General features: G+C 39.7%; 2 long non-coding RNA genes across 4 annotated transcripts in view; one reads left to right on the top strand and one right to left on the bottom strand.

The window, feature by feature from the left end:
* The window catches only part of LOC144195741 (uncharacterized), a 44,264-nt gene extending 36,118 nt beyond the window's left edge, over positions 1-8,146 (bottom strand). For both annotated transcript variants that reach the window (XR_013326154.1, XR_013326155.1), the window contains exons 1-3: positions 8,044-8,146; positions 6,737-6,818; positions 4,411-4,504 (exon numbers count right to left, since the gene is read on the bottom strand). This is a non-coding gene — a long non-coding RNA (uncharacterized LOC144195741). The remainder of the gene's footprint in view (positions 1-4,410; positions 4,505-6,736; positions 6,819-8,043) is intronic.
* On the top strand, positions 7,506-20,561 carry LOC144195740 (uncharacterized). 2 transcript variants are annotated; one of them, XR_013326152.1, is made up of 3 exons: positions 7,506-7,718; positions 13,132-13,272; positions 20,408-20,561. It is a non-coding gene; the product is annotated as an uncharacterized LOC144195740 (long non-coding RNA). The 2 variants fall into 2 exon arrangements; XR_013326153.1 differs by lacking the exon at positions 20,408-20,561 and adding an exon at positions 14,186-14,490.
* The last annotated feature ends 4,888 nt before the right edge of the window (positions 20,562-25,449 follow it).

The raw sequence follows: 25,449 nt of genomic DNA on the forward strand, positions 1-25,449 counted from the left end.
ATGTTCAATGTTTTGTGGACTAGTGAACCTTGGACTTATTTTAGCGAATGACATTCAATGGATGTACATCATTCACTTTGACGGCCACTTTAACACCACTACATTGAATGAAGATATTTCTTGAATACGGATGGCTGTTTGTTTTTTATTTTTTTGGCCTTTTCCTTAGGGCACGCTGCAAAAAGGGCAAGTTTCCGATTCTTCTATTTCTGGCCCGATGCCAGCGAGTTGCCATCCTCTCGCTCAAGCTTTGGCCGGGACAGGTGGCGGCCTCGGGGCCACGGGGGGGGGGGGACCGAGTTCTCTGAGCGAGTTCTCCGAGTTCTTTAAGAGAAAATTGGCCCGTCTTTTTGTTGGCCATGCGTGCTGATGCTTTGGCAACATGACGGAGGAACGTTAGCCGCTGGCCAGCCAAACAGCTCGCTGGACCACTAGCATGCCAGCAACTATTTGCTAAATCAAGCACGAGTCAAAAAGGGACTGCAATAAAAAATACTGAGCAAATTATTATATATATATATATTTATATATTTTTTTATACTTAGAAAAGATGATGTTGATCCAACTTTGCAGGTTGAGCAGTCTTAGCCAATGGCATGGGAACCAAAACAACAGGTCACTAGTAAAATAAATCTTGGTTGCACTTTCAGATGCTAAATTAAGATTAGATAGCATTTAATTGGTATGTAAATATCAAATACAGTGGTACCTCGAGATACGAGCTAAATTGAGGTTGTATGTCAATTTACTCGTAACTCAAATGAATGTTTCCCATAGGATATGAACTAAAAACTGATTAATTGGTTCCAACCCTATGAAAAAAACACTCAAAACGGGATATTGGATTGGAAAAACATTTATATTTGTTGTAATTTGCCATCTATTAACAAAGTAGCAAATAACTAGTGGTCTAGTAGTACTAAAATGTGTATAATAGTAATAAAAATAGATGGATTTTGCAGTAGGGGAGAGAGACCCTTGAGATATGAGCTTAATTGGTTCCAGGGACTGAGCTCATATGTCGATTTACTCGTATCCCAAATAAACGTTTACCATAGAAATGAAGTAAAAATAAAATTAATTGGTTCCAACCCTCTGAAAAAAAAAAGACCCAAAACAGGATATAGGATTGGAAAAACATTTTTATTTGTTCTAATATGCCATCTATTAACAAAGTATCATTTAACTAGTGGTCAAATAGTGCTAAAATTTGTTAGCTAGTACTGAAATTAGACAGATTTCACTGAGGGAAGCTGTTTGCATGGCAACGTGCTCGTAACATAACATCAACAAATTAAATTGAACTCAAATTACAGTGCAGAAACACTAAAAAATAGGTTGAATCTAACCTTACACTAGTTTTAATTCTCATTTAGTTTGACATTTTGATACCTTTCAAGGCTCTATTGGCCCCGCCTCCACCCGACTTTCAAATCTGACCTATCGCGGGTTGTTTGCTTTTGTCTTCCCTTCAAAATATTCCCAAATCGATACACACAAATGTCCTCACCATAGGATAACGCACTACCACTTGCCAACAAAAACTAGCCTCCTCTCAATTTCCAGGGGATTCTAACCTACTTGAGACCACCCCGTAACGGATTACGTTAGATTTCCACCTTCTGTTGTTATTGAATTTCAGGCTTAACTCGCATGATGACTTTTGAGACGAACGCCACGCATCAGAAATTCCGTCCGACAATGGTCACGGGGTCAATAACCCCCCGACACGACGAGTGCTACTTTTGATGGGCGGCCTCACGCATTGCGCCACGTTTTCCGTTACAAGATACGCTGACAGCTCCATGAAAGAGGCCATCAAAGCATTGTTGCTCATGACGGGTGGGCTATATAGCGAGCGAGCCGCTACGTGGCGAAGCATTGATCCTCGCCGTGGGAAACTCGGGCTGCGCCGATAACATTTCACAGCCAGACGAGCCGCTGCCACAACACAGCGCATGGCTGAGTGGACAGCCGGGCGCCGACCATGATCAATGGAATGGAACAAAAAAAAAAAAAGAAGAAAAAAATAACACACAGCAGATCATAGTGTGAGAGATCATCAGGGTGTCCTCGGGCAAGTGCATTTGCGTGCTAGCACTTCATCAAGGCCCTTGTAGAAATGTTAGCTTCCAACCAGAAGAAGTGGGTCATCATAATGTGTTATCGGAGTATGTTTTAAGGAATGTCCTGTGTCATACTCTATTTTTGTGGGTCAGGGTTATATGTTGGTATTTAGATGTTACATTTACTTGAGTAGCTTTTGAGAAATAGGGCTTTTTAACAGGCCATACTTTATACTCTATTTTTGGGGGTCAGGGTTTGCGTGTTATGTTTGTATTTAGATGTTACATTTAAGTGAGGAATGTCCTATTCCATTTTTTATACTCTATTTTTGGGGGTCAGGGTTATGTGTTGGTATTTAGATGTTATCTTTACGTAAGTAGATTTTGAGAAATAGGTCACTTTACCAGGCCATACTTTATACTCTATTTTTGGGGGTCAGGGTTTGTGCGTGATATGTTTGTGTTTTCATGTTACAATTACTTGAGGACATGTTCAGGAAAGTCCCATGCCATACTTTATACTCTATTTTTGGGGGTCAGGGTTTGCACCTTATTATACATTGGATTTAGATGTTACATTTACTTAAGTACATTTTGAGGAATAAGTAATTTTACCAGGCCATACTTTATACTCTATTTTTGGGGGTCAGAGTTTGCACGTTATTGTAAATTGGTTTTTAGACGTTAGCTTTACTTGTGTACATTCTGGAAAACATGTCATTTTAACACGCCATGCTTCATACTCTATTTTTGTGGGTCAGGGTTTGCGCATTATACACTGGTATTTCAATGTTACCTTGACTGGAGTACCTTTTGAGAAATATGTCTTTTTACCACGCCATACTCTATTTTTGTGGGTCAGGGTTTGTGTGTTGTATGTTGGCACATTTGTACTCTACTATGAGGTATTTTTCCTAATATGGTATTAGATGAAATAAGTGTATTGGATGAAGTTGAATATGACATTAAATAATGTAGTATATTTTTGTGAGTGAGTTTTATGGGGACTGAAGGCCAGGATTCCAAATTGGTCAAGAGCGCCTCTGACTTGAGTGATGTTATTTTGCAGAAACGCTATTCTAGCTTGAGTATTTTTTTTCAAGTAACATTTTTTTTTTGTTGCCTACTCTAGCCACTTCTACTTCTCACACAACGATTTTCACGTAGTAGATTATTCCGGGCTGGCTCGGCTGCATCCCCCTTCCGTGAAGCGTGGCTCCATTTTCGTTTAGCACCGGCGTGGCGGAACCCTCGACGGGAAAAGCGAAGGAAGATGGAGATTTTGGAGCGGTAGTCAATCTGGGAGACATTTCTTTTTTTATTATTTGATCAAACTTGACTTTTTTTTATTTTTTTGGTTGCGATGGCCACAGGCAGAAGGTTACATCAGAATGCTTTTGCTCTTTGGGAGAAATGTGCATTGAACTTTTTTGACATCTCTCAAAAAGACATGAAGGTCCTTGAAGGGAATGCAGCACTCGTATTGTGCTTTTAAAAAAAGTGCTGGCTTGTAAGTACAGGCAATCTTGGAATAGAGTATAAATACCTTGGGAGTGTAGACTTACCAAAAAACATTGAAAATGGCGGAATTACTGCAGTTAATAGTCAAAAACTTTTGTCAAAGTGGAGGCCCGGGGGCTAAATTTGGTCCGCCGCATTATTTTGTGTGGCCTGGGAAAGTCAATGAGTGGCGAATTTCAGTTTTAGGATCAAATTAAAATGAAGAGTATCGATGTATATTAAATTTCCTTATTCAATAATCAATAATTGTCATTTTTTTTAATCAATATTTTCTGTTTTTTTAAGTTCAAAAATAATTTTGTAAAATCTAAAAATATATTTAAAAAAAGCTAAAATAAACATTGTTTTAGATCTATAAAAACTGAATATTCAGGGCTTTTAATCGACTTCTTTTAATCCATTTATTAAAAAAAATATCTAAATATTATATCTAAAATGGTCCGGCCCACATGAAACCAAAATAGCTTTTATTCACATTACATGATTATTTTTCATATCTAATTTTACACAAAACAAATTACTAAAATTCCACTTTCCCTCATTATTAGTAATATTATTTTAAAGCAAGTGAACATAGGCTGAAGTGAAGCTTCTTGTGTAGGCCATGTTCAATGCTATTTCCATTATTTGTCGGGAGCCAATAAAAAGTGGGCATCGGCTTGTAGCTTGGACACCATTGGCCTACAAGGTCAACTTTATGAACGTAATTTACTGTTGCCAGACCTCTACCCTTATAGCGCTATTTCTTTTTTAAATACGCTAGCAGATGGATGAAGGTACATAATCAAGTCGGCCGGGCGGGCATGGCTATTGTGGCACTAACCTTGGATGATGAATCTGCCGTCTCGCCCGGAGACGAAGGCCCCGCCTCCCCCCCGTTGCGTCTGGTTGGGTGTCGGAGGGCTCAATCGTGACAACTAGTGAATGCAGAAAAAAATAAGAAATAAATACATTTCTCTGTGATATTAAAGAAATAAGGTTGGCAACATCAGACATGGCAGACGGATACATTTCAACTTTTTTCAACTTATTCTCGGAACTACTTGGAAGTACGTCAGCAATAAATCGATCATTGTGAATTATTATTTTCCAGTTCTATTGGACACTGACTGAATTTTTTTATGGACAATAGATTTTAAATGAACTCCTGGTAGCCATATTTAACAACAATGAGAATTGACTTAAAATTCTAATTAATAAGAACAACAATGAGAATTTACTTGAAATTCTAATTAATAAGAACAACAATGAGAATTGACTTAAAAATCTAATTAATAAGAACAACAATGAGAATTGACATAAAATTCTAAGAAATAAAAACAACAATGAGAATACACTTAAAATTCTAACTGATAAGAATAACAATGAGAATTGACTTAAAATTCTAATGAATAAAAACAACAATGAGAATTGACTTAAAATTCTAACTGATAAGAACAACAATGAGAATTGACTTAAAATTCTAACTGATAAGAACAACAATGAGAATTGACTTAAAATTTTAATTAATAAAAACAACAATGAGAATTTACTTGAAATTCGAATTAATAAGAACAACAATGAGAATGGACTTGAAATTCGAATTATTAAGAACAACAATGGGAATTTACTTAAAATTCTAATTAATGAGAATAACAATGAGAATTGACTTAAAATTGTATTTAATAATTCATAGGAACAACAATGAGAATTCACCTAAAATTCTAATTAATAAGAACAACAATGAGAATTAACTTTAAATGGAATAATCTAAGACTAACATTAATCTGTTAACACTAAAAACAAAATGGGAGAAAATGATTTGAGCCCAATGACAACTACACAATTTATGTCCACAATTCTCACTTACTTTTCTACTCTACCTAGATTTAAATCTTTGATTTTTTTTAAATTTAGGACGGCACACTCCTTCTTTTCCAGACGTACGTATTTGAAGAACTAATCAAGATCTAATTGTCCCCGTGCTTAGTGCATCCCAGTCTGTCATCAAAAGACAGCCTGTATATTATTCCGTGTGTATAATAGATGTCCTGGAGTTACCCGGGCCACCTCTTTGGCTCGTATAATCACACAGCTCATCAAGGTAATTTATGAGGATTGGCAAAAGATTGGTCCAAATGCGCTCAGCCTGTGCCGAATACAAATGAGCTGCCGCTTGTTGGCAAATAAGATCGAGAAGAAAGCAAACTACCGACTTTCTCGCTTTGAATACTGTGACCCTGACATTATAGCAAATGGTGATATATGTACTGTGATATTCTGCATCTCAAAAGGTTAGAAATATACTCCGGCTAAGACTCGATATAGTGGTACCTCGGCATATGAGTGCCCTGACATAACAGTAATTTGAGATGGGAGTAAAAATTTGAGGAAATATTTACGAGACACATTTTGATATACGAGCACTGGGCGGAGCATTGCATTTTTTCAGTGTTTTTCCCCCCGTTAGTCATAGTATTTACTATTTCTCGTTGGCAAGTTGTTGTGCGTTATCCTATTGTGAGGACATTTTTGTACATAATTTTGGAAATATTTTGAAGGGAAGACAAAAGCAAACGTGATAGGACAAATCTGAAAGTCAAGGTGGAGGCGGGGCCAATAGAGCCAACCTGGGTGAAGAAAGGTATCAACATTTCAAACAAAATTACAATTAAGTTTAGTGTAAGGTAATTTTAAACTTATTTCTGCATAGAAATCCAAGTTCAATTAAGTTTGTTGTTATGTTACGAGCGCGTTGCCATGCAAAAAGTCTCTCTCCGAAAAATCTGTCTAATTTTAGTAGTATCAAACAAATTTTAGTACTATTAAACCAGTAGTAATTTGTTACTTTGTTAATAGATGGCAAATTAGAACAAATAAAAATGTTTTTCCAATCCAATATCCTCTTTTGGGTCTTTTTTTCAGAGGGTTCCAAAACAAATTCAATTGTTTTAAGTGAATTTCTATGGGAAACGTTCATTTGAGTTACGAGCTCAGTCTCGGAACCAATTAAGCTCATATCTCGAGGTACAGATGTTTTCACACATATCAGACTTTAAAAAAAAGATAAAATCAATTAAAAAATATCATTTCAGGAAGATACAGTCTTTTATTACAGATTTCTTGACAAACACGGAAAAATAGTTTGTTTTCCAGACATCTTTACTTACTTTTGAATTGACATTTTCTCCATTGAAGTGCCTCAGTTTCTTCTATTTACAGTGACTGGCAGTATCCGCAATCATGCACAACCTGAATAAAAGATAAAACCCACATTTGTTTTTCATTGTCAGCCCACAGGTTGTTTACGCGACAAGCCAAACTTTGAGTCGAATCTTCATAAAAAGGCTTTACGGGCTGTTTTTTAACGCAACTTTGGATACAAGCTTCAAAGTTGTTTTCGTACCCGGTAAGTACAACTTGTTTCCATGCAGTAAATCAATAGCGCTCAAGGACACAAGATGTCTGACGGCGAGAAAATAGTCCACCAGGCCACGTGACAGTGAAATACTTTTAAACCCGAGACCGGTACGCCGCTAGAAAAAAGATAGGTCGCGCGATAAAATGATAAAACTAAACATTTTTCTAATCAATGTGTTCATTAATTTATGCCACCACTGTTTTCCTATATTGAATTAAGTAGGTAATTATTTAATCATGCAAATGTTACTATATGAATAAATCTTGTTGATTCCATTTGCAGGGAAGTATATTTTTGATGAATGGTTACTAAATAAATTAATAGTCATTCATCTCAATACAAGTGTGACATTAATAGCAGCTTCTTTGGATTCGTTTTTAATGGTTACTTTTCGTCAGAAACATTATAATACTTTCTATGCACCTTAATACATAAAGTGGGATAGCCAATTGATATGTGAGAGGATAATTTAAAAATATATGGCCGTAATATTGTGACCGAACTGCGCATGCGCGAACAGCTGCAATAACGACAGGGCAGCGATTTGTAATAAGTGGAAACGAGTATTCATTTTATCTATGAGTGTTTGGAAGTGGTTCAAACGGGAAAAAACGTCATGAGGAAAGTTATATTTTCGCGTACAAGTTCAAAACGAACACGGAAACAATGAGACTGAAAGAAGAGAGCCAACTACAAAAGCACCATGGTCTCCATTAACGTCATACTGAATGGTAAACATTTATTTACGACACTCAACTTTAAAAACTAGAAATATGTCGTATAAAATTATAACCGGGAGTTTTTTTGGACTGCTGAACTTTTGACGACACTTTTTTTCGACGGTTTTGTCGACGCTAGCCGGGTCCAAATACACCGACTGAACCCTATTAACTACGGTAGCTAGCCCACGTGCTAACCACTTAATCCAATCCCATCCATATATATTTTACCGCAGTTTTGCCTAAATAACAACACAATACATTGGCCAAACTTTATTCATCACAACGCGGTCTTTATATCAAAGTTAATTTTAAAACAACAAAATAGATGACTTACTTCTTTTGTTGTCGTCGGGTAATTTAGCACATTACTCGAGTGGCCGGAAAACATGTCCAGAATCTCGGCTCCTGATTGGCTAATAATATTATCAAAGCATATCAAACGTCCACATTGAACACGTTTCACGCTTATTAAATTTCAAAATAAATTCGTGAAACACGTTTTACGCATGCGGTATTTTATATTCGTATTATGGACGGCTTATACCGGAAGTAAACTTGGAACAAAGAAAGAACAGGTGAACTTCAACTTGATAACTTTTTTTGGTGTATAGACTGACCATAGATGCGCTCATTTAACTTTTTTTAGTGGCGTTTCGGGTGAAGTTTATTTGGAAGTGAAAAATCCCCGTCGGCAAGGGTTTGATTAGTGATCAATCGGAGACTGGCGCCGCTTAGTTTGGTAGAGATGCTGATGAGTAGGATGAGGAAAGCAACATCTGCTGACGGGCAGACGGCGGCCCCGAGAATCAGACACGCGTGGGCGGCCGTTCAGGCGATGCTTTCAATTCACGCACAAAAGAGAAGCTGAGGAGGAGAAATATAGCACAAGATACTCGGTGTTCATCTGTTTTCTTTCAGACAGCCGATGGATTATTAATTAATATTGACGACTTTTCAAGTTTAATCAATAGCCGTGACTGCCTTTTTATCAGGCGATCCGGTGGGTAGTGGTTGCCTTGCTGGCCTCGCAGTTCTGAGGTCGATGGTTTGATACCCATTTCGTTATATTCAGATGTGCATTAGGACAATGTGTGGGTTTTCTTTGGGTAAACTGGTTTTCTCACTAGTCCGAAAAACATACATGCTAAAATAGCGGGTTAAAAAAAAAGGTGTCAAAGTGGCGGCCCGGGGGCCAAATCTGGCCCACCGCATCATTTTGTGCGGTCCGGAAAAGTAAATGAGTGCTGACTTTGTTTTAGGATCAAATTCAAATTATAGGTAAAGATGTATAGTAAATTTCCCAATTTTCCCCCTTTTAAATCAATAATTGTCATTTTCAATACATTTTTCTCTGTTTTTAGTTCAATAATCATTTTGTAAAATCTTATAAAAAAACAGCAAAAATAAATATTGATTTAGATCTATAAAAAACGGAATATTCAAGGCTTTAAACCAGTTCTTTACAACACGTCAATAAATTTATTCATTTTGCATCATGCTTCAATATTAACCCACAATATCATATTTATCCACAGTGAAGCAATGTTTAGTCATTATTCTTTGCTTCAAACCTATTATGATTATATTTGGCCACTTGTCAAAAACAGATGGAATAATATATTGCTCTCAAATGACTTTGGACAAATGGAATTAGCATTCAAGCCACTGGACACAAGAACTCATTTCAATATATTAAATGCTCAATTTGCTATTATCATTATTCTCATGTTTAAATCTCCACGCACTCGTCATCAAATTCACTGTCAACGTTTTTTCCAACCCGCTATGTCGTTAATCCAAGATTTATTCATTTTCCGTACCGTTTGTCCTCACAAGGGTCGCGGAGGATGCCGGAGCTTATCCCTGTTGAATAAAATATGTATTTCAATAGCCTAGCATGCATATTTTGGGATGTAGGCAGAAAACCGGAGTACCTGGAGAAAACCTAGGCAAGCCTGGGGTGAACATGCTAACTCCAAGAAGTGAGCGCCGACCTGGAATCGAACCATCGACCTCAGAACCGTCAAGCCGATGCGACATCCACTTATCCACTGGTTGAAAAATTCAAGAATTTCTTGGAGAAATAATGAGCTGTGTATAATTTGGTGAGTCCAAACTACAAGTAGTAAGGAGCGACCTGGGTTCGAACCCTCGACCTCGGAACCGTCAGGCCGATGCGATAACCACTTATCAACTGGTCGAAACATTCAAGGTTTTCTTGGAAAATACTGAGCTGAGTGTGATTTGATGAGCCCAAACTACAAGCAGTAAGGACCAACCTGGGTTCGAACCCTCGACTTCGGAACCGTCAGGCCGATGTGCTATCCACTTAAACACCTGTCGAAAAATTCAAGAATTTATTAGAGAAATACTGAGCTCTGTGTAATTTGGAGAGTCCAAACTACAAGCAGTAAGGACCGACCTGGGTTCGAACCCTTGACCCCAGAACCGTCAGGCCAATGCACCATCCACTCACACACCGGTCAAAAAAATTAACGATCTTGGAAAAAATACTCAGCTGAACTGAGTGTGATTTGGTGAGCCCAAACTACAATCACAGAGTACCGACCTGGGATCGAACCCTCGACTCCAGCACCGTCAGGCCGATGGCCTATCCACTTAACCACCTGTCGAAAAATTCAAGAATTTCTTTGAAAAATGACTGAGCTGAGCGTAATTTGGTGAGTCCAAACTACAAACATAGCCAAGCCCCGCCCCCCTAATGTCCGACGCCACATCAGCATCCACCCTCTGTTGTTTCCCGTTTTACATTATCCCGGTTTTTCCCATTTGAACCTGAGCTTTCCCGCAAGGACGCACTTCAGCGTGAATAATGTCTTCACGGAGGAGTAAATATCTTTCCATGACAAGCTGTTTGGATTGCTTCTCATATGCAATCAGATACACGCCGTATCAGGATGTGCGACGCCCGACTTGCTAGCCTAGCGTCTCCCGGTACACTTAAACGGGCAACGGGCAGCGCGGGGGGGGGGGGGGGGGGGGGGGGTGGCAGGCCTAGAACTGTCACTCTGACGCTGAGTCCTTGTGATGAAGTGCCCCGCTGAGTTAACGGATCGGATAAGGCTCGGATTTGCCAGAAGAAAAAAAATAACATCCACTTAGACAAGCCGATCAATTCTCTTCGGTGTATATTACTGGGAGATTAAAGACGGATGCTATCATGTTAATATGTGCTCTGAAAATACACTAACGCTAGCATGAGGAGTTTTTACACACTCATTAAATGATAGAATATCCTTAGAATGTCCAAAAATAAATGATCTAGACACATAATGAGATTTTATGCTTTTACCACATGGTGCAAAAGTAATAACATACAGACACATAAATAATCAATAAGTAAGAAATGAAGTCCAGGATGAGTTTCATGGTTTTTGTAGACCTTTAGCGCATAGTCTGTGGATGTAGATACATAGAAAATCAATATGTTGTAATGATAAATAAATCATCACTAGATAGTAAGAGATAAATATACGTGTACATTGTAGTAATAAGTCTTGATTAGGTCCTAGGTGACCATAACCCAAGGGTGTTAGACTCATGGGGATGTGGGATGGACCATTTTACATATAATATTTACATTTTTTTATTAATAAATGGATTATAAGAACTGGATTAAAAGCCCTGAATATTCAGTTTTTTATAGATCTAAAACAATGTTTAATTTAGCTTTTTTTAATATATTTTTTTAGATTTTACAAAATTATTTTTGAACTAAAAACAGAAAAAATCATTAAAAATGACGATTATTGATTTAAAAAGGGGAAATCAGGAAATTTAATATACATCTATACTCTTCATTTTAATTTGATTCTAAAATATAAAGTCGGCACTCATGATTGACTTTCCCGGGCCGCACAAAATGATACGGCGGGCCAGATTTGGCCCCCGGGCCGCCACTTTGACACCAACAATTCACAGATTGTAAGTTGTAGGACTTGATGGGAAACATAACTCTATTGGGCTGGACCATGTTTTCGTTTAAACCAAGAAAAATATGTTCTTTTAATGAGCGCTTTAAAAGCTGTGACAGTTGCTCCTTAAGTGATTCATTGATCTTGGACACTTTGGACAATAACCCTAACCCTATGCTGCCTACCCTTCAACTACGTACTAGACTTTTTCCACTAAAACAATTGAATATCTTGGGAAAAACAAGCCCTAGCCGCCACCGCAATGAAACTTAAATGGAATAAAAACATCCGGTAAAGTCCAACCCATCAAAATTCTACCATGAAGTGGTAGAGGGACCTCAACTCTTATTATCCCATAGTGACCTTGTGTTAAAAACAACAGATTATCAGTATAATTGAAACCAGGCTCTTTTGGTTTCTGATCCTGTCCGTCATAATCCCCGCCATTGTTTACTTTTGATCCCGACTAACTTTATCATTCTGTTCACCCGATTGGTCGTGTTGATCTAGCGCCAAACCAATCATGCTGATAAGCACAGGTAATCAACGGTGAAATCACATCCGTCACCCCGCTGGAATATGGATAAGCAATCACCCGCAAAACTGTTTGTCAAGGAGGGGGTATCGCTTTTGGGTATCTGATGTAGTGGCCTTTACGGGAATTTAACTCAGGGGAACAAAAGTTTTGCTTTATTTTGAAATGTGTCATATGGCTATTTATCTAGAACTATTTATTTAAACTAGATTAAAACTTTATTTCATTCCGTTTTTGGGAAATTTCTTGGTCACAGACACAGAAGACATTGTAGACCTAGCTAAAAATATTGGAGCCACAAAATAAGTCCACAAGGTGGAGACCTTCTGCAGACTTACATTTAGAAACATCCCAATATGCATAAAGTAGCGCCGTACAATCTGCTAATAGCGAAGGAAACCCACAGGCTACAAGGGGTGCTGGAGCCAACCCCAGATGACAGGGCCCCAGACGGCCAAGTACCACCTAGAATCAATGGCCAGCCAATCACAGTCTACAAAATGATCTCCAACCAATCTTAGCTAGCGACAATTAATCCTAAAATTAGCCTAGCATGTTTTTGGAATGTGAGGAACCTGAAGTACCTAGAGAAAACCCACACCAGCCTGGGGAACACATACAACAAAGAAACTGGAGTACCCGGGGAAAACATGCAAATTCCACACTGGTAGACCAACCTGGATTCGAACCCAGTTCTTCCACCGTCAGGCCGACGTGCTAACCACTTATCCACTGGGCCGCCAATCCATTATATGACTTGTGACATATGCTTTTTATTGTTTTTTTTTGGTCCAATATGGCTCTTTCAATATTTCGGGTTGCCATCCATGGCATATTTCCGTTTCATGCAAAACACGGGTAACAAATTTTCTCGGGTTTTTTATCCCTGCATGGAAATCTATCCTCGTAGATGTGGCAATTCCCATTTCTCACACAGATCTATTTCCCGCAGGGTTGTCACTACGCACCGAGACAGAGTGGGGGGGACGTGACTCATCCTCCGCCGCCTGCCTGTACCAGTGGGGGGTGCCGTCTTCCCCATCTGGAGGGAGTTACAATGGCAACGTTGCCCTCCGGTCAAAAAGTAGGACTGGTAAGCAAAGACACCATTTTTTCCGAGACGGTTGGTTACCTCGTCGAGAGACCTTTGTCGGCGCGCTCGGGTAATTTATGCGGACCGCCGCTTGGGCGCTAAACGCTACTGAGCGTTTTATACCGGCGCTGACGGATGCGGCCGTTTACGTCGAGTCGCAACTGAAGCGTTTGGGTAGAAAACCGGAGCCCAATTGGACGACTGTCTGCTAGTCAGACTTATTCGGGTTGAGATTTCCTCAGGCGTTCATACTTTCAAAGTCCGGAGGGAAATTAAGGGAAATATGTAGGTTGTTTTTTTGTGTAGTGGTTTAGATAGATAGATTTTGTGATCCAAAGTCACACAACTTTTGGGTTTTGTGCGAAGAAACATGACAAAACTTGGGAAAATATAGTAAAGGTAGTGCTAAATGTGTCAAAAGTAGATGAAATTCATGAGTAAAATATTGTATTTTCTCGCATATAAGCCATATATGTCGCTCAAAGATGGCTGAATGGAGGGTACGGCTTATATGCGCATAAAAAGACGATATGATATTGCTAGCTCACACAACCTCACTGGCCTACCATTGGTTAAGAGGGAGATTTTTTTTTTTTGGACTACCGTATTTTCACGACTATAAGGCGCACTTAAAAGTCTTAAATTTTCTCCAAAATAGACAGTGCGCCTTATAATCCAGTGCGCCTCATAATGCAGTGCGCCTTACATATGGAAAAAATGTCATTCATTGAGGGTGCGCCTTATAGTCGTGAAAATACGGTATTTTAATAGTTTTGTGAGTTTTTATTCAGGTTTTATTATTTTATTCAGTCCTTTAAGTCATCCCCCCTCAACAAAAAACAAAAATAACATGTTTAACAGCCATTTGTAATTCATTTCAACGTGTTAATTTTTTTGCGTCTTGTTGCCGTAGCGTCACCGTGGAAACGAGCCTTAAATGGTCTCCTGGAGACATTGATAGACAGGCTGGGCCATCTCATTGACTGACCATTAACCAATCAGGCCGTCAATCTTCTCCCCCCTCAAAAGGCTAATTAGCAAACGTGACATCACAGTCCATTGACGGCTAACGGCTTCTTTGCGGGTGGTTTAAGTGTGAAAATCATTGCGCGTGACATGATATGGGCTGTCACGGGTTGACCTTTGCGACCCCTCTTGCAATTCCAAGTGATTTATTGCTTCAATGTGAGAGAAGAATCCACTTAGTCAAACCGGAGGAGAAAAGACAGTTAAAAAGGGCAGACAGCACTTTTATCGAGCCCACACAGGCGGAAAGAATTACGTTGAATAGGTTGAAATACACCTTTTTTTACCAGAAGTCATTATATGGAGCAAAACAAATAAATAAAGGACAGGATGAACAGAAAGTGGACATCCATAATCCACGCATATTACAGCCAATCAGAGCAGAGGATGCAAAATTGACTGTCATTTTGTAAATATTGTTTTGGTATACTTTAGTTTCTAAATTTACAGTATTGTGGCTCACAAGTATTATTAAAACTCACAACAGGACATAAAATAAAGGTTTTTATGAAAAACTAACTATACTTTTTTGACAATTTATTTATCCGTGCAAAATTATTCATCTTTAACGAAAGTTAAAAATGAAACAATTGTAAATTTACAGTCTTTACTTACATTATCTGTTTGATATAATATTTAATTATGATTCATTGTATTCATTGTATGATTCATTGATTCATTATGTATTTTCGATTTTCCAAACTTGAATTTCTTTTGCATTTTTAGACAAAATGAGCCATTTTGTAACTTGAATATTTCGTGTGTAGACTTTTGTAAGTAGAGACTTTTGCAAGTAGAGACGTTTTTTTAATTTTGTAAGTAGACTTTTGTAAGTAGAGACTTTTGTAAGTAGTGACTTTTGTAAGTAGAGACTTTTGTAAGTAGAGACTTTTGTAAGTAGAGACTTTTGTGAGTAGAGACTTTTGTAAGTAGAGACTTTTGTAAGTAGAGACTTTTGTAAGTAGAGACTTTTGTAAGTAGAGACTTTTTTAAAATTTTGTAGGTAGAGACGTTTGCAAGTAGAGACATTTGTAAGTAGAGCTACCACTGTAAGAACATGATGCAACTATGCGTATTAGCTGCGCTGCCCCCTTTTTGCACGACATGACTACTACATCTGAACTTTTCCACACACAATCCCCCTGAATGAAAACCTGTAACTCATCACTTGGTGTTGATAGGGTTGGCGCACCAGCATGTAAACGCGCCATTGATCGATTCCGACCGGACGTACCAAAGCGTAAAAGATGCCGATCACGCCTTAGCTGTCAAATGAAGCATTGTCAGTGACATCCGGCGCTTGCGTCATACTCTTCCCCGCTAATTCCCTCCATTAGAAGCCCCCGGCACATCGGCTCTGTTTGTATACAAATCCCCTTTAATTATGGGATTTAGGCGGCTGTGGCGCACACACATGAATAAATCAGTGCGGCGCGGGAGGCAAATGCAGCCGGTTTAAGCTTTGGCGCCACTCGCCAAGGTCATGACTGCGGACTGTTTTAGCATCTCCAGTAATCGGAAAGTATTCGAGTATACGCCCAAACGGGGTATTTTTACCCTCAAAGTTGTCTTACGTGGTGAAATTCTCTTGTGAGGTTGACCCAGATGCTCTGGCACTGGCTCCGCCCCCCTGCTGCTTGCAGGCTGTGATGGGCGACGCCCACCGCACACATAATTAAAATTGAGTCACGACAATCTGAGCACAAGGCTGGGCAGTTAACACACAAAAACATCATCAATAAATGAAAAGGTTGGGTGGTTTTTGTCTACGTTGTAAGAAATGCACTTACTGTATTTTCTCGCATATAAGCCGTATTTGTAGCAAAAAAATGATGACGTAATCAAGGGTAAGGCTTATATGCACATAAATTAGAAGGTAGAACGCTAAACAAAATTTATTTTGACGTTTATGAATGAAATTCAAGAAAAAAATGTGAAAATTGGAAATCAGGGGGCGGCTTATACGAGAGAAATTGTCAAATTCAACCATTTTAAGGCCATTTTTAGGGTGTTGCTTATACGTGGAGACGGCTAATATGCAAGAAAATACGATTTAGTTGTTTGCAATGGGAAATTATGGCATCTAGCTCCTTCAAAATAAAGTATACTTTTATGATTAGACTACAATTAGCCTAGCATACACATTTTGGGGTCTGGGAAGAAAATGGAGTACCCGGTAAAAACCCACACAATCCTGGGCAGAACATGCAAACTCCACAAAGTGAATACCAACCAGGGTTTCGAACCTTCGAATGCAAACCGTCAGGCCGACGCAAAAACCACTTCACCACCGAACCACCCCTTATAAATTCCTAACAAATTACATTTGAAATATGCTCTAATTTTTATTCCATGGGACTATGAAAGGCTCAGAGTTGAAAATAAATGCTAATTAGCTGTCTATTAGTCAGCGCTTTGGGCTTTAAAAGGTTAGCAATGTTTACTTTGAATATTCCTGCCTTTGTTTTTCCGTTTGGTGCTCAGGGGATTCGTGCCATCCAATGACTGTGCTTAGGGTTAATCATGGGTCATTTCCGGACATTGGACATGAGTCAAGTTTTGGTCCGTGACTCCCAAAGTGAGTCATAGTCGAGTGTTTCGTTGGAGAGCGAATGGGGAAAGCCGCTTTTTTTGCGTCCATGAATAAACGAGCAATCAAGGCATCAATTATTTAAGACGCACGCAGAGAATAGAATCCAACGGCGCTTTGTCCCGGACCTCGTCGTGTCGCCAAGGCGGCGGCGATGGCGACGGCGGGAGAAAAGTCCACAGGAAATGTGGATATTGCAGGAAACCACATGGTGATTTTTAATAGGAAAAAATGTTAAGCTCTCTACATTCAGAACAAAGGCAAATAGCTTGCATTTTTTATTCCATTTCAAAATTCAAGATACTTATCTATTAAAAGGGGGTCAGACTCGGGTTGGTTGGCAGGCCGCTTTAACGCCAACTTCATTTCACGTGGACCATTTTTCATAGAATATTTAGATTTTTGAATGGATTAAAATTACAGGATTAAAAGACCTGAATATTCAGTGTTTTATAGATCTAAAACAATGTTTATTTTAGCTTTTTTTAAGTATATTTTTAGATTTTACAAAATGATTTTTGAACTCAAAACACAAAAAAATGGATTAAAAAAATGAGAATGATTTAAAAGGGGGAAAATCAGGGAATTTAACCATTTTAGATATAATATTTAGATATTTTTTAATAAATGGATTAAAAAAACTGGATTAAAAGACCTGAATATTCTGTTTTTATAGATCTAAAACAATGTTTATTTGAGGTTTTTTTACATATTTTAATTTGATCCTAAAATAGAAACTCATGATTGACTTTCCTGGGCCACACAAAATGATGCGCCGGGCCACATTTGGCCCCCGGGCCGCCACTTTGACAAATGTGCCATAGAATATGAACTAAAAACAAATTAATTGGTTCCATTCCTCTGAAAAAAAACGCCCAAAACAGGATATTGGATTGGAAAAACATTTTGATTTGCCATCTATTAACAAAGTAGCAAATAACTAGTGGTTTAATAGTACTAAAATGTGTTTAATAGTACTAAAATTTGATGGATTTCACTGAGGTAAGCTTTTTGCACGGCAACGCGCTTGTAACATAACAAAAAAAAAAAACTTGAATTACGATGCAAACACCCTAAAAATAAGTCGAATCTAACCTTACACTAAACTTAATTCTCATTTAGTTAAACATTTTGATACCTTTCTTGGCTCTATTAGCCCCGCCTCCACCCTGACTTTCACATCCAAGCTATCCTGGGTCGATTGCTTTTGTCTTCCCTTCAAAATATTCCCAAATCGATACACCCAAATGTCCTCACCATAAGATAACGCATAAGAAGTTGGAAAAAAAGCTCTGCTAGTGTAACATAGAACTATCTCCAGCCTTACAGGAAGAGTATGTAGCGTCTTTTTTTGTGTTCGGGCGGATGTGTGGAGGAGCTCAAGGCCGATCTCCCGGAGGCAGAAAAGGGCTTCAATAAATAATTGCCTGCAGTGAGCATGAATAGCAGAGTGCAAATAGCAGAGGCAAATGGACTACAGCGCCAGTCCGCCTTCACGCTGAGAAGTCCACGCTCGGCACCTAACGTTGCCGCCTCGGGTTAGAAGGCCGCCCAGTGGCGAGAGATAAAAGATGGACTGGAGATCGCCCGCTGGGTTTTTCGGCCTCCAGCTTCCAGTCACAGCAGTTTTTTGGGGTTCATTTTTTCCTGTGATTACACGTGATTTTTCTCCTGCTATTTCTTCTCGTTATTGTCACCAAGCTTCATTTTTGTTTGGCCACAAATGGCGGATGTGTTTTGATAGAAATTGGGGGGGGGGGGGGGTGTTTGGGATATTTGTTTTCGGATGGATTTTATTTTTGGATGATCTACTCAGTGTTAAACTAATGTTGAATATCTGGGAGTGGAAAAAAAGTGTGTTCGAAACAATGGAATTGAAGAAAAATGCATTTAAAGTCGAACAAAATGGGGGCTGGGATAAGCTCTGTCACCCCCCGCGACCTTTCTGAGGATATAGGGTAAAGAAAAGTAATATATGATGACATTGGACTCAGGATTTCTGGGTGTTTTTGCCAAAAAAAGGGAATGTGTTGAACACGATGATTGGTACCAAATGAGTATGAATTCATGATTTTCAAATGAGAATTTTAACAATCAATGAATTATTCTTTACTTGGTTTATTTTTCAACATGGCTGAAGTAGAGAAAATGTGTTTGTGTATTTTGTTTTAATGAAATAGGGTGTCAAAGTGGTGGCCCGGGGGCCAAATGTGGTCCGGGAAAGTCAATGATGAGGGCCGACTTTCTGTTTTAGGATCAAATTAAAATGAAGAGTACAGATGTATATTAAATTTCCGTATTTTCCCCCTTTTTAAATCAATAACTTTCATTTTTAATATGTTTTTAGTTCAAAAATCAGTTTGTAAAATCTAAAAATATATATAAAAAAGCTAAAATTATCATTGTTTTCGATCTATAAAAAAACGGAACATTCAGGGCTTTTATTCCAGTTCTTTTAATCCATTTATAAAAATAAAAAAAGTAAATATTATATCTAAAATGGTCCGGCCCATATGAAATTGAGTTGACATTAAAGCGGTTCAGTCCTGGAACCAATTTAGATTGAGGTATCACTGTAACAGAGTATATGTTACTTTGCTAATAGAAGGCGAATTAGAACAAATCAAAATGGCCCCCTCGCCCTACTTTGATGCCCATTTTTTTTTTAAATATTCGACCCAGTGCCCTTTTCCCGACCTTGGCGCAATGCTTTGCCGAGTCCAGCTGGTGTTGGCTTGATTAGCAAACACAGCTGCGTGCGCTCCCTCGTTCGGACCTATTAGCAGTCGCCCCGACGAGGCTCTGGTCCGGCGCCCCCGGCCGGCGCCCAGTGCCAGGACCAACGGAGCGAGCTTCCTGTCTGAGGGTCCGTCGTTTTGGCGTCAGAAAACAGGGGCGCCACTGTGACTATTTTAAACCCACTTGAAAGCGTTCCCTCAGCCTCAATTTGCAACGCTTGTTTATTGCTTTGGCTAGCGAATAGTGTTGACTTCCTGGGGGGGGAGGGGCCACACCAAATCATCCGGATTTGTTCAATAACCTGATTTGTTTTCTGTCTCAATCAAAAAAGATTTTTTCCGTATTTTATACGTTTTTTCTGTATTTTGTTTTTCCGCATTTTATACATTTTTTCCATATTTTATGTTTTTCCGTTTTTGTTATGTTTTTTCGTATTTTATAGGTTTTATTCAGAATTCTTTACGTTTTTTCATATTTTATACTTTTTTCCCGTATTTTATACGTTTTTTTCCGTATTTTATACGTTTTTTCTGTATTTTACACTTTTTTCCTGTATTTTATACGTTTTTTTCTGTATTTTGTTTTTCCGCATTTTATACGATTTTTTCCATATTTTATACGCTTTTCCGCATTTTATACGTTTTTTCCGTATTTTATAGGTTTTATTCTGAATTCTTTACGTTTTTTCGTATTTTATACGTTTTTTTCTGTATTTTATACGTATCTTTCAGTCATATTTTATTCATATAGTCATTCATTTCCTATACTCTATCATTCCAGACTACCTTGTTTTTGGGATGTGGAATGTACCTGAAGAAAACCCACGTACATCCAACCTCCCCTCCTGTACAAGGACCCACTGAGTAACAAACCTGCCAACACCAGAAGGTCAAACCCCACCGGGGATTGATCTCAGAACCTCCAGACGGCCATCCTAACCACCGTTCAAAGCGTAAGTCTAAACACATCCTGCTATATTCCATTAATTTACCCACTTTAAGAGTCAACAAACGTCACCATCGTTCCGGTTCCGTCTGGTTGACTCCCCCCGACTGGCTTCCGAGCCGTCCCCCGAGCTCATGTCCGCCAACGTTGACCCTCTAATCGGGCCCTGGGTGGAGCATAGCAATGAGTTGCGGACTCCCCCGGACCATCAAGAATCAAATTATCATTAATGGGCAGGGTCAGCTTGGGCCCCGCCATGAGTGGCATGTTAATGTGGAACGTCAAAGCTCATTTACTTGCGCAAAAGGAGATCCAGACCAAAGGAAAATGGAGGTTTTTTTTCTTTTTTGGTAGCGCAGTAGGGGTGCGGAAAGATGGGAACCATCGGCGTATTGATCTTTTTTTTTTGTGTGTGCGGCGTTGACACGCCGCATAATTCTGCGGAGCGGCTTCACCTGCGACGTGCCCCCCCAGGGGGGGAGGATTACAAAGACCTCCGTGTTTGCTGGCCCTGGGCAACAAAACAATAGATTGCCATGGAGTGGCGCTGTAAAACGCTCCCTTAAAATGTCACTGCGGATGGCTTCGCCTCGCTTCGATTTTTGCCGTAATAAGCTTGGGAAAGGGCGAGAAAAAAGACAATGCTTATTCATTTATTTTCTGGAGGGTGCTGGAGCCTATCCCACTGGACTTGGGCTAGACTGAATGGGGTAGCTGCTTAAAAATATTTATGCTAGGCTTATTTTTGGCTTAATTGTTCATTCATTCATTTAAAGACAAACAACTAATATACAGAATTCCATTAGCCTAGCATGCTAATTTTTGAGGGTGGAGTACCCGGAGAAAACCCGCATAATCCTGGGCACAACATCCAAACTCCACACAATGAGGACAAAGCTGGCATTGAACCCTCGACCCAAGAACTGTGATGCCGACTCGTTAGCCACTCGAAAAATATTCATGCTAAGCTAAATTGTTCATTCATTTTAAAACAACTAATATTCAGCATCCAATTAGCCTAGCATGCTAATTTTGGAGAGTGGAGTACCCAGTTAAAAACCCACACAATCTTGGGCACAAAATCCAAACTCCACACAGTGAAGACCCACCTGGCATTGAACTCTCGACCCCAAAACTGCAAGGCCTTCACACTAACCACGTTACCACCATGCTGCCTGAAAAATTTAAAACTATTATTTTGATTATTTTCATATTATTATTATTATTATACAGAGCTCTAAGAGTCCGACACAAAACTTGACTTCCCGCACGCCAATCATTCATTTTACGCGGGTTAAAAAAAACGGTATAAAACACAAGCAAAACGCGCTTAATTTTGATGTTCGTGGACGCGTTTGTTTGCAAACATGACGTTTGCTTCACTTTCAAATAAAGTGTGTCTTCCTTTGCAAGGTGGATTCATAATTCATATGAGGACGGCAACCAGGCAGGCAGGCAGACGGGCAAGGCATTTATTTAACAACTTCAAGCGTGGCAAGGTTCCTTACGCCGCTTTAATAATAAATCACTCCCTTTTCTATTCTTTCTAATTAAAAAGGATGATGTTGCCGTACGCCGGCTCGCCCAACCGTCGACTTCTCTTACACTCTTGCGCGGGAATTATCCACATATGAAAAATTACAAGACCATATGAGGGGGGATGGCGATTCACAAAAAAACGTAACATTTTTGGGCGAAAAGTGGAAAAGGAAATTGTGAATTCACTACTTTGCGTTTTTATTTTTCGCTATTACCGTATTTTCAGGACTATAAGGCGCACCACATTTAAAGGCGCACCGTCAATGAATGACATATTTGAATTTTTGTTCCATATATAAGGCGCAATGGATTATAAGGCGCCATTTCTAGTTTGGAGAAAATGTAAGACTTGAAAATATGGTAATTATTTACTTTTTTAAAAAATTAAAGTTCATAAAAATGTGAAAATCCACTCTGAAAGTTGTTAGCAAAAATATGCATGCTAGGCTAATTGGATCTTGTATATTAGTTGTTTCTCTTAAAATTAAATTAACAATTTAACCTAGCATGAATATAATTTCTAACACATCAGACTCTTGGGTCGAGTGTTCGATCCCAGGTTTGTGTGGGTTTTCTCTGGGTGCCTTAGTTTCCTCCCACATCTTAAAACATGCTAGCTCGGCTAATTGCATGCTAAATTGCCGTTAGCCATGAGTGATTGATTGTTTGTCTCCTTCTGCCCTGTGATTGGCTGTCCCCTGATTTAGGCTCTCCCCCACCTGGTGCCTATAGTTAGTTGGGATAGGCTACAGCACCCCCTGTGACCCTTCAAGTCATAAAATGAATATGTTGATTGAATTCTAGCCACTACAGCTTAGTCATTGAATTAAAGGTCATGTGACACACCCCAAAATCCTTTGAATTTTTTTAACATAACCGTCCCTAGGAAAGCCCACCAAAACTTTAGACACCCCCGTTCTATATGGAACAAATCCACTAGCTCCGCCTCCTCCTCGGTCCATTTAACCACGGTGACAGATCACCGTTTTGTCCCCAACGCCACAAAAACCCGAAAGAAACGACGTAAAGTCTCTTTTCCAAGAGACCGGGTCACGCAGATCCCGGGTCAAGTGGACTGCGTCCAATTAGCGACCCGCCACGGGAAGCCGTGACGCTTCCGACTGGACTCGGCGGCCATGGCGGCCATGGCGGCGACATCTCATTCCTGCTGGAGTGATGGAAGAGTGGAAAAATAATAGAAGAACAAACAAGTCACGACTGGGAGAGAAGAGCCGGCAGATCCTCATTAGGAGACCATCTCACATTTCTCTCTCTTCTGACTCCAGCGGGTGAGACAAAAGTGGGGGAGGGGGGGGAGAAAAATCTTTATTCGTCCTCCTTTGGACACCACTCGTCATTTTTTTTTCTCTTCCACTTGGCGGAATTCACGGTGAGCGCTATCGACAGATGCTTTGATGGCTTTCATTCCAAGACTTTGGCGTTTTTACGCTATAAAAATAACACTCTTATTCAAACAAAGTATTTTTAACTAGGTCTATAATGTCTTCTGTGTCTGTATAGTGCAAACAAGGACATTTCCCAAATATGGGATGAAATAAAGATGTAATCTAATCTAAAATCAAGTATTTATTCACTGATTTACAATCCGGATTGAAGTGAATGGATGAGGATTTGCGTCCAATCAATTTGAAGTGTTAGCCATTAGCAACGCGAGTTGCTACAGCGATTGCTAATTAGCATTTCCAACATTTTAGGTCACACAATTCTTATTTTTTTGTTTCATTTCTAGACTTTGGCATTTCCTCTATAAAAATAACTATTATTCGACCCAAAAACTATAAAAAATATTTTTTAACTAGGTCTACAATGTCTTCTGTGTCTGTATTGCTAGCGCAAACAAGGAAATTTCCAGAATATGGGATTAAATAAAGATCTAATCTAATCTAATGTCGAGTTTTCATTCACAAATTTCTACTCATGATTTAACTAAATGGATGACAATTTGCGTCCAATCAATTTCCACCGTTTGTCGTTAGCCACGCAAGTCGCGACAACGATTGCTAATTAGAATTTCAACATTTTAAGGCACACAGTTTCCAATTTTTGTTTTGCTTTATCCATGACAAAACACCCACGTTCTTAATAACCTAAACTAGGGGAACCTATGGCTCAGGGGCCACATGTGGCTCATTTAATGGGTGCATGTGGCTAACCCGTAAGCTAAAATATGGAAATGGCGAGAAAGAACATTTAAATCCATGTATACTCTCTTTGATTAGCAAACACCGTGTAAACCACGTGTCAAATTGCGCCTTAGCGAAAACATGTCTTTGTATTATTATAAATCAATTTAATTAAAATGACCTGATGTCTCTCTCTTTTTCAGATGTGTTGGCAGACGGACCGGAAGGGACGAGGAAGGTCGGCCCGGAGAATTGCCAGAATCGGAGTGCGTAGGATTTATTTGCAGGTAACAAACAGGACTGGGTTATTTTTTTTCTTTTTAAATGTCAAATTTTGTGTGGTTGAAGGACAAGCTAGTGACCAAAAGTCTTATTGGGAATTGAATCAGTCGAGCAAAAATCAGCTTGCAGTCAAGTGAATCTTTCTCATTTCTTTGCGCTTTCTGTCGGGTTTCAACAAAGCCAAAAGCATGAAATAGATTTGCAAAAGTCTCAGCCTTCAACTTAAGAGACCTTTCGCTCGCTAAAAGGTGAGCGAATGGATCGCCCTAAAAATTGAAAGGCGACAAACAAAACGGCATCTTTTTTAAAGAAGGTGGCGGCTCTCTGCGGGAAACATTTGTCATAATCGATCACCTTCCGCCAAAACTCCCTCCGCATTTCAACTGGGAAGGACCACGTTTGGTCGCTGGATGTTTGGTCGCCCGGACGTTTGGTCGCCCGGACGTTTGGTCGCCCGGACGTTTGGTCGCCCGGACGATTGGTCGCCCGGGACGATTGGTCGCCCGGGACGATTGGTCGCCCGGGACGATTGGTCGCCCGGGACGATTGGTCGCCCGGGACGATTGGTCGCCCGGGACGATTGGTCGCCCGGGACGATTGGTCGCTCGGGACGATTGGTCGCTCGGGACTATTGGTCGGCCGGGACTAATGGTCGCCCGAGGCGAATGGTCGCCCGAGGCGAATGGTCGCCCGAGACGAATGGTCGCCCGAGACGAATGGTCGCCCGAGACGAATGGTCGCCGGGACGATTGGTCGCCCGGACGATTGGTCGCCCGGACGTTTGGTCCCCCGGACGTTTGGTCCCCCGGACGTTTGGTCCCCCGTACGTTTGGTCGCCCGGACTTTTGGTCGCCCGGACTTTTGGTCGCCCTGGTGAATATAATTTTGAGTACCGAAAGAACACGCCTACTT

The sequence above is a fragment of the Stigmatopora nigra genome, chromosome 4, assembly GCF_051989575.1.
Source record: "Stigmatopora nigra isolate UIUO_SnigA chromosome 4, RoL_Snig_1.1, whole genome shotgun sequence".
In the NCBI taxonomy this organism is placed as follows: Eukaryota; Metazoa; Chordata; class Actinopteri; order Syngnathiformes; family Syngnathidae; genus Stigmatopora; species Stigmatopora nigra.